We start from the raw sequence: 12,977 nt of genomic DNA, 5'->3' as shown, positions 1-12,977 counted from the left end.
GCTATGTGCGGGCGCTGCAGGTGCGTGCTCGGTGTGGGGGGCCACGGGGGAGTCGAGGCGCCGGCAGAGTTGCTCCGAGACCGTGGCACCACAACGGATCGGGAATTGCGTTGAAATCCGGCTCGCGCAAAAGCACAAAAGGGGCGACCCAACGGAGCCCGAAATCATGTCGATTCGCCGAGTCGACAAATGTGCATATTGCCCCCTGGGATGGCAACTGACAGTCGAATACGGAAAATCGTGATGTGAACAGATTCTGTTTATGTGCGACACAACTTCACGCCACATGGTCCCACGGGGAAAGAGGGTGACATAAATTAATCTTTGGTTTTTTCGATAAAGTCACATATAAATAAGAAATAACAAAACATAATTATGTTGTTTTGTTATTTCTTATTTATACGTGACTTTACCTAAAAAAACAAAGATTAATTCCTGCAGTCACGAAAGCTTCGAACCAAGTTTAGGGTGGCATAAGTAAATACAAAAACGAACCAGTAAACCATTGGTGATTGATCAAAGCTATGAAGGCGATGATCCAGGAAAATGATATTATGATGCTGTGGTAAAAGGTAATAAGTTACTCGAAAGTGCCTGGCCGTGGGAACGTTGGTAATGATCAGGATAATACCCTAACAAAACAGGGAAGTCTGAAATATGTTGGCGTGTAAATCAGCATATCAAATTAAATCCACAGAGGAGGGAAAGAAGGATCCCAAGCATGCGACACTCAGAACCAGAAGTGGCAGAGACTCGGCCGAGAGAGTGGAGAGAGAGAGAGGAAGAGACTTTTCAGGACTTCATTTCCACTAAAAAAATAACAAAAAAACATTACAGGAAAAAAACACCTAAATTGAAAATCAATAAAACATCAAACTCTTAACAGCGGTATGTGCATGAAATACAAATGGCACCGGGATAGAAGCTGTGGAAACGAGGCGGTGCACGGACATCTCTCAAGGGTTTTTCAATTTTATAAAGAATCAAATGTTTTGACATCAGAATGCGATGTGCACAATATATATATATTTCTCCTGTATAAAACGAAATGTCAAACACCTGAATTCGTTTTTTCTTCAAGGATTCTGTTGTCGTAGCTACGTATGCAGTCTGCAAGTTTTTTTTATGTGGGCACTTGCAAATATTGTCTGGGTACATGAAAATATTTCTTTGAAAATGTGTCCTAGACACTATATTTGTAAGTTAATAAAAGTAGAATTGAAACATTAGCACAATGTAGATTTGTATATTGTAGGGTAGAAATATATTTATCATAGCGATGATCAAATATTGGTTTAATACAATTTATATTTTTACTTAGAATACTTTAGCCATGCAATAGACTAAATATAATGCTCGTGTTTTTAAAGAAAATAATATATTTACCAGGATTAAAGTTGTGCGAAATATGTTATAAAATCTGAGGCTTGGAGAATTGCATGCTATCCCGGGCTCCGAGTGAGCGTGCAGCTCGAAGATTGGGTAGCTGACGCCAGCGGTCCGGCACAGCATCCACAGCCGCACCTCCCACGACAGCATGGCCGCCTCCGGCAGCGCCTCGAGAGCAATGGGCATAGGCCGCAGGTGGAAAGGTACCCACCACAGCCACGTACGTGCCCCCCAGCCCTCAAACAGGCTGTGTGCGGCTTTGCCGGTGGCCGTGCACTCCGGCTCCGGCAGGTCTGGCACCGCCGCCTCCTCCTCCGCGTCTTCCGTTGCCGCGGCCGCAGCCACCGTGTCCCACTCCGGGATGGCCCAGCCCACCTTGATGGTCCGGCCCCATGGCCGGAAGTTGATTCGAAGGAGCTTCTTCCTGGCCATGGCGGCCGCGCGATGGCTCCCGTACTCGATGAACGCGTAGCCTCGGTTGAGGGTTTTGTCCCAGCGACAGACGCTCATCTTGACATCCGCCACGCCCTCTGTGGCACCGCTCATCGCCATCATCACCTCCGCTCGCTTCTTGTCCTCTGGCAGCCCCCCAATGAAGAGGCGGCGATTGTCCATGCTGAAGCAGACTGCAATGCGGCGTCCGGGACGGATCTCGAATTTGTCGAGTTTCTTGACGGCATCTGTGGCTTGGGCGAGCGTCGCGTAGGTAGCGAACGCATAGCCGCGGGTCTCTCCGCTATGCTCCATCATGAGGCGGAGCTGGTAGAGCTTCCCCACCGTCTCCAGCACGGGCACCAGCTCGTCCTCGTAGAGGTCGCGCGGGATCCTCACCAGAAACACCTCGCAGCCACGGGTGGGAGGGGGCCCCTGCCAGTCGGGTGGCGGTCCGAACTTCCTCTGTCCGTTCTCCTGGACAATGTTGTACCCCGTGCTCAACATGAGGTCCAGCAAGACCTTCATAGAGGCCATGCCGAGCACCGGTGGTTTGGCTGCTATGGTGGTGCTGGGGCAGTGGCTTGGGGCCCGGTGGAGCCCTTGACACTCCGCGCGGTCGCCTCGTGCCGACAAAGCCACGGGGAGAATCAACTCCTGAAGAGCCAAATCCCCGGCAGGAACTCGCTCGGCCCAAACCTACAGGCCAGCAGTGAAGAGAGGAAGAGAGAGAGTGGAGACGGATGGAGAGAGAGACGCGTTTAAGCAGAGCTACCTATATAAACTCGCAAAATCACAATAAACTTAAAGATAAACCCAAGAAACTGTCCTGACTTTAGTACCGCCCTGTATAATAATCATTACCCCTCACCCCCTGTACACTCCCCCACCCCGCAGTGCCCCTCCTCACTCATCCACTCACTGATCCACCCACGCACTCACTCACCGAGTCGCTCACACACTCACCCACCCACTCACTTACCCACTCACCCATTCACTCACCCACATGCCCACTCACTCAGCCACTCACTCTCTCTCACCCACCCACTCACTCACCCAATCACTCACCCAGTCGCTCACACATTCACCCACCCACACACTCACCCAGAACCTCACACACTCACCCACCCACTCACCCAACCACTCACCCACACACTCACCCACCCACACACTCACCCAGTCGCTCACTCACTTACACACTCACCCAGTCGCTCACACACTCACTTCAACAACAACAATCGCCATTCACCACTAAGTGGCGGTGACGTCACCACGACGCTTGTGCCAGGCTATGTGCACCCTGAGGCCACGTGAAGTGTCGAACGCCCGCTGACAGGTCACTGGGCAGACCCAGGTGCCATGGGTCGACTGACTGAGATGACTGGCTGATGCACCACCTGTGCCCCCTATTGTGCCAACCTGCTGTGCTTTAGCCACCCGGCGCTCCGCTCGTTGTTCTGAGCGTCGCTCCTCCGTCCTCCGTTGTTGTTGGAGGGCGACTGCCTCCAACTGCCCAGTAGCATCCTTCACGAGCCTCCTCCACAGAGGCCGATCTTGACACCGCTGGTACCAGTCATCGGCAAGTCCACTCAGCTCCACGTCCTCCCGTACCACATCACTCCATCTCTTCTCTAGCCCGGGCCGCGCCCGTTTAGCCCCCTCGATCCGGCCGAACAAAAGCTGTTTCGGCATGCAGTAGCTGGGCATGCAGGCTACATGACCCAGCCATTGCAGCCTTGCCCGCCGGTGGTCCCCCTTCTTAAAAAGGGGGACCACCAGGGCATCCTTCCAATCCTGCGGAACCCGTCCAGTGGTCCAGACTGTTGTTATGATGTCATATAGGGCAGTCAGTGCACAAACGCCACCCTCCCTCAGCATTTCGCTTGGGAGATCATCTCTGCCCGCTGCCTTTCCTGGTCTCAGACTCCGGATCGCCCTCAGTACTTCCTCAACAGATGGCACCTCAGCCAGCCACTCACAGGGGGTGACTTCTTCCAATATTTGAGGCACCGCAGCCTCAGCAGGGTCATCCTCACTTTGTGCCACGATGTTTTCCTGGCTGAGGGATTTTCCCTCCCCCAGGACCTCACAGAAATGCTCAGCAAATCTGCAAACCTGTTCCTGGGGGTCGGAGATTGGATCACCGTTTTTTCTCCTGATGGTAATAGGTGTGGTGCTGCAGGTTACTTTTTTGATGGAGTTAAATAGAGATTTGTGATCACGGGCCACTGAGGCAGACTCCATCTCCTCAGCAACCCGCGACCACTACCCATCCTTGCAGCGCCTCACGGCTCTCCGAACCTCCGAGCGAAGGCTGCGGTAAGCCTCCTCATTCTCTGACGTGGGATTCTGTAGCCGATGACAGTGGGCCTGTCGCTTTTTCTCAACCATCCTGAACACCTCCTCTGTCAGCCAGGGTCTCTGGGGAGGTCTGGACCGCGTGCCCAAAGCAGCCATTGCAGCTGCATGAGTCACAGTCCTAAACCTCGCCCATTTACCCTCGACATCAGGAGGAGTCGGGGACGATGCCAATCCCAGCCACAAGCAATGATTAAATTCTCGCTTGCAACTTTCATCAGATAACTGAGATCAGGCCACTTTAGGTTGGAATGGGGTCCTGGGTGTACACCCACCACCGGAGTAGAAGAATGGCAGGCGCATCTTACAGATGACTAGTCGATGGTCAGAGGGCAGATCAGCTCCACGGTAGGTCCTGGTGTCAAGGACATTGGCTCGCATCCGCTGGTCCGTCACTATGTAGTCCAGCAGATGTTCTTGCTTGGACCCGGCATGCATCCATGATGTTGTGTGAATGCGCCGATGCCGGAACAGCGTGTTGGTAATTACAAGCCCATGGGCTGCACAAAAATCTAGCAGCCTCCTACCGTTGTTATTGAGCTGATCTGGTCCATGCCCTCCAATCACTCCAGACCAGGTGCCAGCATCATGACCAACTCGGGCATTGAAGTCACCCAACATGATGACTCTATCCCGAGGGGCCACTTTAGCCAGCACCTGTGACAGGAGGTCATAGAAGGCATCTGACTCATCGGCTTTGCCTGCATCCCTCCACGGATGTTCATCTTTGGTGGGGGCATAAGTAACCACGACCACCATTCCTCGCCTCCGGTTGATGGGAAGGCGAGCCCAAAGTAGCCTGGGGCTTACAGCTTCCCACACCTCACCGCCATGCTCCCACGCCCCCTTCATTCTTTTGTTCAAAAGAGCCACACCCTGTTGTTTGGCAGTCTGCTGCCCCGAGTAGAGGACTGTCCACCCCTCATGGTGGCAGGAGCCAGAACCGGTCCACCGGACCTCCTGAATGTCACATAGATCCAGGCGGTACCGGTCCAGCTCCCGACAGAGGAGTGGCAGCCTCTCCTCCGCAGTGAGCGTTCGAACATTCCATGTGGCCACCCGTAGTGGTTTTTCGTTGTTTATGGAGGAGCCCCGAGGGTAGATATTCAATCTCCTGGCTCCGCCAATTGGGGTTTGGCCAGGAGACGTCATAGACGCCTGGCCCCCGGGGCCTCCGGCACAAGCTTATTAGTTACATATTTCAGTTTAACTCGTGGTTTAGTGGTAATTAATTGAAGGTGGAGGGGTTACCAGCCCCTTGCACCCATCCAGAGCCCCCGTTTAGCCCCTGTGGTGGACACAGATGCCATGAGGGGAGGAGCCAATCGAAATTGGACCTCCCCCCACAGCACTGTCCACGACAGAGTTACCCGTCCGGCACTCACACTCACTACCCACTCACCCAGTCGCTCACTCACTCACACGCTCACCTACCCACTCACAGACACACACTCACTTACCCAGTCGCTCACACACTCACCTCACACACTTACTCACACACCCACCCACTCACCCAGTCGCTCACTCACACACACTCACTCACCTAATCGCTCACATACTCACCCAGTTGCTCACACACTCGCTCACACACTCACCCACACACTCACTACCCACTCACCCAGTCGCTCACTCACTCACACGCTCACCCACCCACACACATTCACTTACCCAGTTGCTCACACACTCACCCACCCACACTCTCACCCACTCACCCACCCACTCGCTCACTTACTCGCCCACTCACTCAGCCACTCACCCACCCACACACTCACCCAGAAACTCACACACTAACCCACCCACCCACTCACCCAACCACTCATACACTCACTCACCCAATCCCTCGCCCAGTCTCTCACATACTCACCTACACACTCACCCACCCACACACTCACCCACCCATATACTCACCCAGTCGCTCACTCACTCACACACTCACCCAGTCGCTCACACACTCACCTCACACACTCACACACCCACCCACTCACCCAGTAGCTCACTCACACACACACTCACTCACCCAGTCGCTCACATACTCACCCAGTTGCTCACACACTCACCCACACACTCACTACCCACTCACCCAGTCGCTCACTCACTCACATGCTCACCCACCCACTCACCCACCCACACACTCACCCAGAAACACACTAACCCACCCACTCACCCAACCACTCATACACTCACTCACCCAATCACTCGCCCAGTCGCTCACATACTCACCTACACACTCACCCACCCACACACTCACCCACTCACCCAGTCGTGTTCCGTGTGTGTGTTCCGTGTGTGTGTTCCGTGTGTGTGTGTTTTCCGTGTGTGTGTTCCGTGTTTGTGTTCCGTGTGTGTGTTACGTGTGTGTGTTCGGTGTGTGTGTTCCGTGTGTGTGTTCTGTGTGTGTTCCGTGTGTGTGTGTTACGTGTGTGTGTGTTACGTGTGTGTGTTCGGTGTGTGTGTTATGTGTGTGTGTTCTGTGTGTGTGTTCCGTGTGTGTGTGTTATGTGTGTGTGTGTGTTCGGTGTGTGTGTTCCGTGTGTGTGTTCCGTGTGTGTGTGTTCGGTGTGTGTGTTCCGTGTGTGTGTGTTACGTGTGTGTGTGTTCCGTGTGTGTGTGTTCCGTGTGTGTGTTCCGTGTGTGTGTTCCGTGTGTGTGTGTTCCGTGTGTGTGTGTGTTCCGTGTGTGTTCCGTGTGTGTGTTCCGTGTGTGTGTTACGTGTGTGTTCGGTGTGTGTGTTCCGTGTGTGTGTGTTACGTGTGTGTTCGGTGTGTGTGTGTTACGTGTGTGTGTCCCCTGTGTGTGTTCCGTGTGTGTGTACCGTGTGTGTGTTACGTGTGTGTGTGTTCGGTGTGTGTGTTCCGTGTGTGTGTTCCGTGTGTGTGTGTTCCGTGTGTGTGTTACGTGTGTGTGTGTTCCGTGTGTGTGTTCCGTGTGTGTGTTCCGTGTGTGTGTGTTCCGTGTGTGTGTTCCGTGTGTGTGTGTTACGTGTGTGTGTCCCGTGTGTGTGTTCCGTGTGTGTGTTCTGTGTGTGTGTGTCGTGTGTGTGTCCCGTGTGTGTGTTCCGTGTGTGTGTTCCGTGTGTGTGTGTTACGTGTGTGTCCCGTGTGTGTGTTCCGTGTGTGTGTTCTGTGTGTGTCCCGTGTGTGTGTTCCGTGTGTGTGTGTTTTATGTGTGTGTGTTTGTTCCCCAGTGTGTGTGTGTGTGTTCCGTGTGTGTGTCCTCACTCGCGTGTGTGTTGAGACACGTGTCACACACGAGATGTTAACTACGTCGCCTGGTATACAGGAAGTAGTGGGTTCGATCCCGACCCTGACGCCTGCTGCTGCTGCTGTATATTTAGAGTTTGCGTCTCTCCCCATGGTCGCGTGGATTTCTCTCCGGGCCCTCCGGTTTTTTCGCCCCACATTTAAAGTCAACATCACCACGGCGCATTCATGGCGTTTGGCTGCCGACGTTGTCCACGCGACAACACGCCGCTTGCTTGGAGGGGCGATCATTTGTGGACAGGTCGCTCCTAAAAGAAGAGAAGCTAACAGCTCAGTGGACCCCTTGCTTGTAGGTAAGTTTCAAGGGCTTGCGCCGAAGGTTTTTTAAGGTTAAATTGTCGATTTAAAGCTTTCGTGACTGCAAGGATTCATCTTCTTTGGTTCTTTCGGTAAAGTCACCATGTAGAATGAGAATAAAATAATAAATTGATAAAATAAAATAACGCAATAAAATTATCACAACGTTTCGGCCAGACAGTCTCGTCCCTTCACCTGAAGGCCGCTTGTGTTGTGGCCGAAACGTCGTGAGAATTGTATTGTGTTATTTTATTTTATCAATTTATAATTTTATTCTCATTCTACGTGGTGACTTTACCGAAAGAACCAAAGAAGATATTCGGCTTCTGTCAATTTCCGCGTAAGAAGACATTTAGCTGAGCTATCATTTCTGGCCAGGTCGCTTGTGAAAAGGGCCTGTACACTACTACAGCTTTTCCTGGTAAAATAAAAAGTATATATAGTTTCGTTTAATTGTTTACTTTAACCGCAAATACATCTCTAATAAAGAAAGGATATTGCTCTCTGCCATGAATAAAGCCTCAATGCCCAAATATTGTCTTAAATAATTCCGGAGAGATCTCTCTGCTGTACGAAGAATTGCCATTTCCCCAAAACGTGAATTAATATTCACAATCTTTGCCTCGTTGGGGAAGTGATAGAGGCCCCTCCCCCTCCTCCTCCCTCTGTCCAATCGCGGCGTTGCCTCGCTGGTTGGCCCCTCCCCCCGCCCCAATGCGACCCGAGCTAACCGCTCGGGTCGCAGTCGCCTCGCTGACGATCTGAGTGCGAAGTTCAACACAGAGAGAGACACAGAGAGAGAGAGAGACACAGAGAGACACACAGACAGACACAGAGAGACACAGAGAGACACAGAGAGAGACACACAGAGAGAGACACACAGAGAGAGACACAGACAGAGAGACACACAGACAGACACACAGACAGACACAGAGAGAGACACAGAGATAGACAGAGAGAGACACAGAGAGAGACACACAGAGAGAGAGACACAGAGAGACAGAGAGACACACAGAGAGAGAGACACAAGGAGAGAGACACAGAGAGAAACACAGAGAGACAGAGAGACACAGAGAGAGAGAGACACACAGAGAGAGACACACAGAGAGAGAGACACACAGAGAGACACAGAGAGACAGAGAGAGACACACAGAGAGAGAGACAGAGAGAGAGACACAGAGACACACAGAGAGACACAGAGAGAGACACAGAGAGAGAGACACAGAGAGAGAGAGACACAGAGAGAGACAGAGAGAGACAGAGAGAGACACAGAGAGAGACAGAGAGAGACACAGAGACACACAGAGAGACACAGAGACACACAGAGAGACACAGAGAGACAGAGAGAGACAGAGACACAGAGAGAGAGACACAGACAGAGACAGACACAGAGAGAGACACACAGACAGAGACACACAGAGAGACACACAGACAGACACAGAGAGACACACAGAGAGACACACAGAGAGAGAGAGAGGCACAGAGAGAGAGACACACAGAGAGACACACAGAGAGAGACAGAGACACACAGAGAGAGACAGAGACACACAGACACAGAGAGAGACACACAGAGAGAGACAGAGAGAGAGACACAGAGAGAGAGAGACACAGAGAGACAGAGACACAGAGATAGACACAAAGAGAGAGAGACACAGAGAGACAGAGAAACAGCGAGAGACAGAGACAGAGATAGATAGAGAGACACAGAGAGACAGATAGAGAGAAACAGAGAGAGACAGAGACACAGGGAGACAGACAGAGAGAAACAGAGAGACGGAGAGAGACAGAGAGAGACACAGAGAGATAGACAGAGAGAAACAGAGAGACAGACAGAGAGAGAAACACAGAGATAGACAGAGAGACACACAGAGAGACAGACAGAGAGAGAGACAGAGACGGAGAGAGAGATAGACAGAGAGAGACACAGAGAGAGAGACACAGAGAAAAACACAAAAGACACAGACAGAGACACAGAGAGAGACAGAGACACCGAGACACACAGGGATAGACAGAGAGACAGACAGACAGGGATAGAAACAGAGACAGAGAGAGAGACACAGACAGAGAGAGGGATAGACAGAGAGAGACACAGAGAGACACACAGGGATAGACAGAGAGAGAAACACAGAGAGAGAGAGAGACGGGGATAGACAGAGAGAGAGACACACAGACAGAGAGAGGGATAGACAGATAGAGAGACAGAGAGACACACAGGGATAGACAGAGAGAGAGACACACAGAGAGAGAGAGACGGGGATAGACAGAGAGAGAGAGACAGGGATAGAAACAGAGACAGAGAGAGGGATAGACAGAGAGAGAGACACAGAGAGACACACAGGGATAGACAGAGAGAGAGACACAGAGAGAGACTGACTGACTGCTGCTGCCCGCTTGATCGCTGCCCCTGCCGCGTGTTGTAGACGGGGTGGCTGTTTGCGTGAAGAAGTTGCCGCGTGCAAAGCGTCGCTAAGACTGCCGCCACGTTTGGTGAGTCCCTGTGCCGAGTCGGGCGACTGCCGCCGTTCGTCGGAGTTCGTCATCATCGTCGTCATCAGTAGACACGTGGCATCGTCATCATCGTCGTCAGTAGACACGTGGCATCGTCATCGTCATCATCAGTAGACACGTGGCATCGTCATCATCGTCGTCATCAGTAGACACGTGGCACCGTCATCATCATTGTCAGTAGACACGTGGCATCGTCATCGTCATCATCAGTAGACACGTGGCATCGTCATCATCGTCGTCATCAGGTAGACACGTGGCATCGTCATCGTCGTCATCAGTAGACACGTGGCATCGTCGTCATCGTCATCATCAGTAGACATGTGACATCGTCATCATCGTCATCAGTTGACACATGGCATCGTCATCATCGTCATCGTCAGTAGACACGTGGCATTGTCATCATCGTCATCAGTTGACACATGGCATCGTCATCATCGTCATCATCAGTAGACACGTGGCATCGTCATCATCATCATCAGTAGACACGTGGCATCGTCGTCATCGTCATCATCAGTAGACACGTGGCATCGTCATCATCGTCGTCATCAGTAGACGCGTGGCATCGTCATCATCGTCGTCATCAGTAGACACGTGGCATCGTCATCATCATCATCAGTAGACACGTGGCATCGTCATCATCATCGTCAGTAGACACGTGGCATCGTCATCATCAGTAGACACGTGGCATCATCATCATCGTTGTCATCAGTAGACACGTGGCATCGTCATCATCGTCGTCATCAGTAGACACGTGGCATCGTCGTCATCGTCATCATCAGTAGACACGTGGCATCGTCATCATCGTCGTCATCAGTAGACACGTGGCATCATCATCGTCGTCATCAGTAGACACGTGGCATCGTCATCATCGTCATCATTGTCGTCATCAGTAGACACGTGGCATCGTCATCATCAGTAGACACGTGGCATCGTCATCATCGTCGTCACCAGTAGACACGTGGCATCGTCATCATCGTCATCGTCATCAGTAGACACGTGGCATCGTCGTCATCGTCATCAATAGACACGTGGCATCGTCATCATCGTCATCGTCAATATACAGTTTATATACACACGTGATATACAGTTTATATACACACATAATATACAGTTTATATACACACATAATATACAGTTTATATACACACATAATATACAGTTTATATACACACATAATATACAGTTTATATATACACATAATATACAGTTTATATACACATAATATACAGTTTATATACACACATAATATACAGTTTATATATACACATAATATACAGTTTATATACACACGTAATATGCAGTTTATATACACATAATATACAGTTTATATACACATAATATACAGTTTATATACACATAATATACAGTTTATATATACACATAATATACAGTTTATATACACACGTAATATACAGTTAATATATACACATAATATACAGTTTATATACACACGTAATATACAGTTAATATATACACATAATATACAGTTTATACATACACATAATGTACAGTTTATATATACACATAATATACAGTTTATATACACGTAATATACAGTTCATATACACATAATATAGAGTTCATACACACACATTATATAGAGTTTATATACACATAATATACAGTTTATATATACACATAATATACAGTTTATATACACTTAATATACAGTTTATATACACACATAATATACAGTTTATATACACACGTAATATGCAGTTTATATATACACACATAATATACAGTTTATATACACACATAATATACAGTTTATATACACTTAGTATACAGTTTATATACACACGTAATATACAGTTTATACATACACATAATATACAGTTTATATATACACATAATATACAGTTTATATACACACACATAATATACAGTTTATACACACGTAATATACAGTTTATATATACACACATAATATACAGTTCATGATGTATAAAAGGGAAATTTGTGAATATGTGTGTCTGTTCGAAATGTTTAGCTTACTTTCCAACATGCAACAAACTTGAAATTTGGCACCTGGGTAGCTTCCAGACTGTACACAATGCAACAAGTATAAAAATAGACTTTTGTATATATTAATATTAGTCACGGCAAGTGAGCGGTGACGTCACATCTGTGATGTCACCTGATGATGTCACGCATCCCCCCACCCTCTACGTAGGCCGTGTGATCCAAGCCAACCATCATCATCACACATCACCTCACAAGCATTTTAATTTGACCAGGTAAGGTCCCACACTGAGTGAGACCCATAGAGACCCATACTCACAGAGAACCACACCCACAGAGACCCATACTCACAGAGACCCACAGAGACCCATATTCACAGAGACCCATACTCACAGAGACCCATACTCACAGAGAACCACACTCACAGAGACCCATACTCATAGAGACCCACAGAGATCCATACTCACAGAGACCCATACTCATAGAGACCCATACTCATAGAGACTCACAGAGAACCACACTCACAGAGACCCATACTCACAGAGAACCACACTCACAGAGACCCATACTCATAGAGACCTACAGAGACCCATACTCACAGAGACCCATACTCACAGAGACCCATACTCACAGAGAACCACACTCACAGAGACCCATACTCATAGAGACCCACAGAGACCCATACTCACAGAGACCCATACTCACAGAGACCCATACTCATAGAGACCCATACTCATAGAGACTCACAGAGAACCACACTCACAGAGA

This window comes from Petromyzon marinus, unplaced genomic scaffold, assembly GCF_048934315.1.
Source record: "Petromyzon marinus isolate PM22_M1 ecotype Great Lakes invasive population unplaced genomic scaffold, UKy_Petmar_22M1.pri1.0 PM_G_Scaffold_72, whole genome shotgun sequence".
NCBI lineage: Eukaryota > Metazoa > Chordata > Hyperoartia > Petromyzontiformes > Petromyzontidae > Petromyzon > Petromyzon marinus.
Note: the sequence above shows the minus strand (reverse complement) of the source record.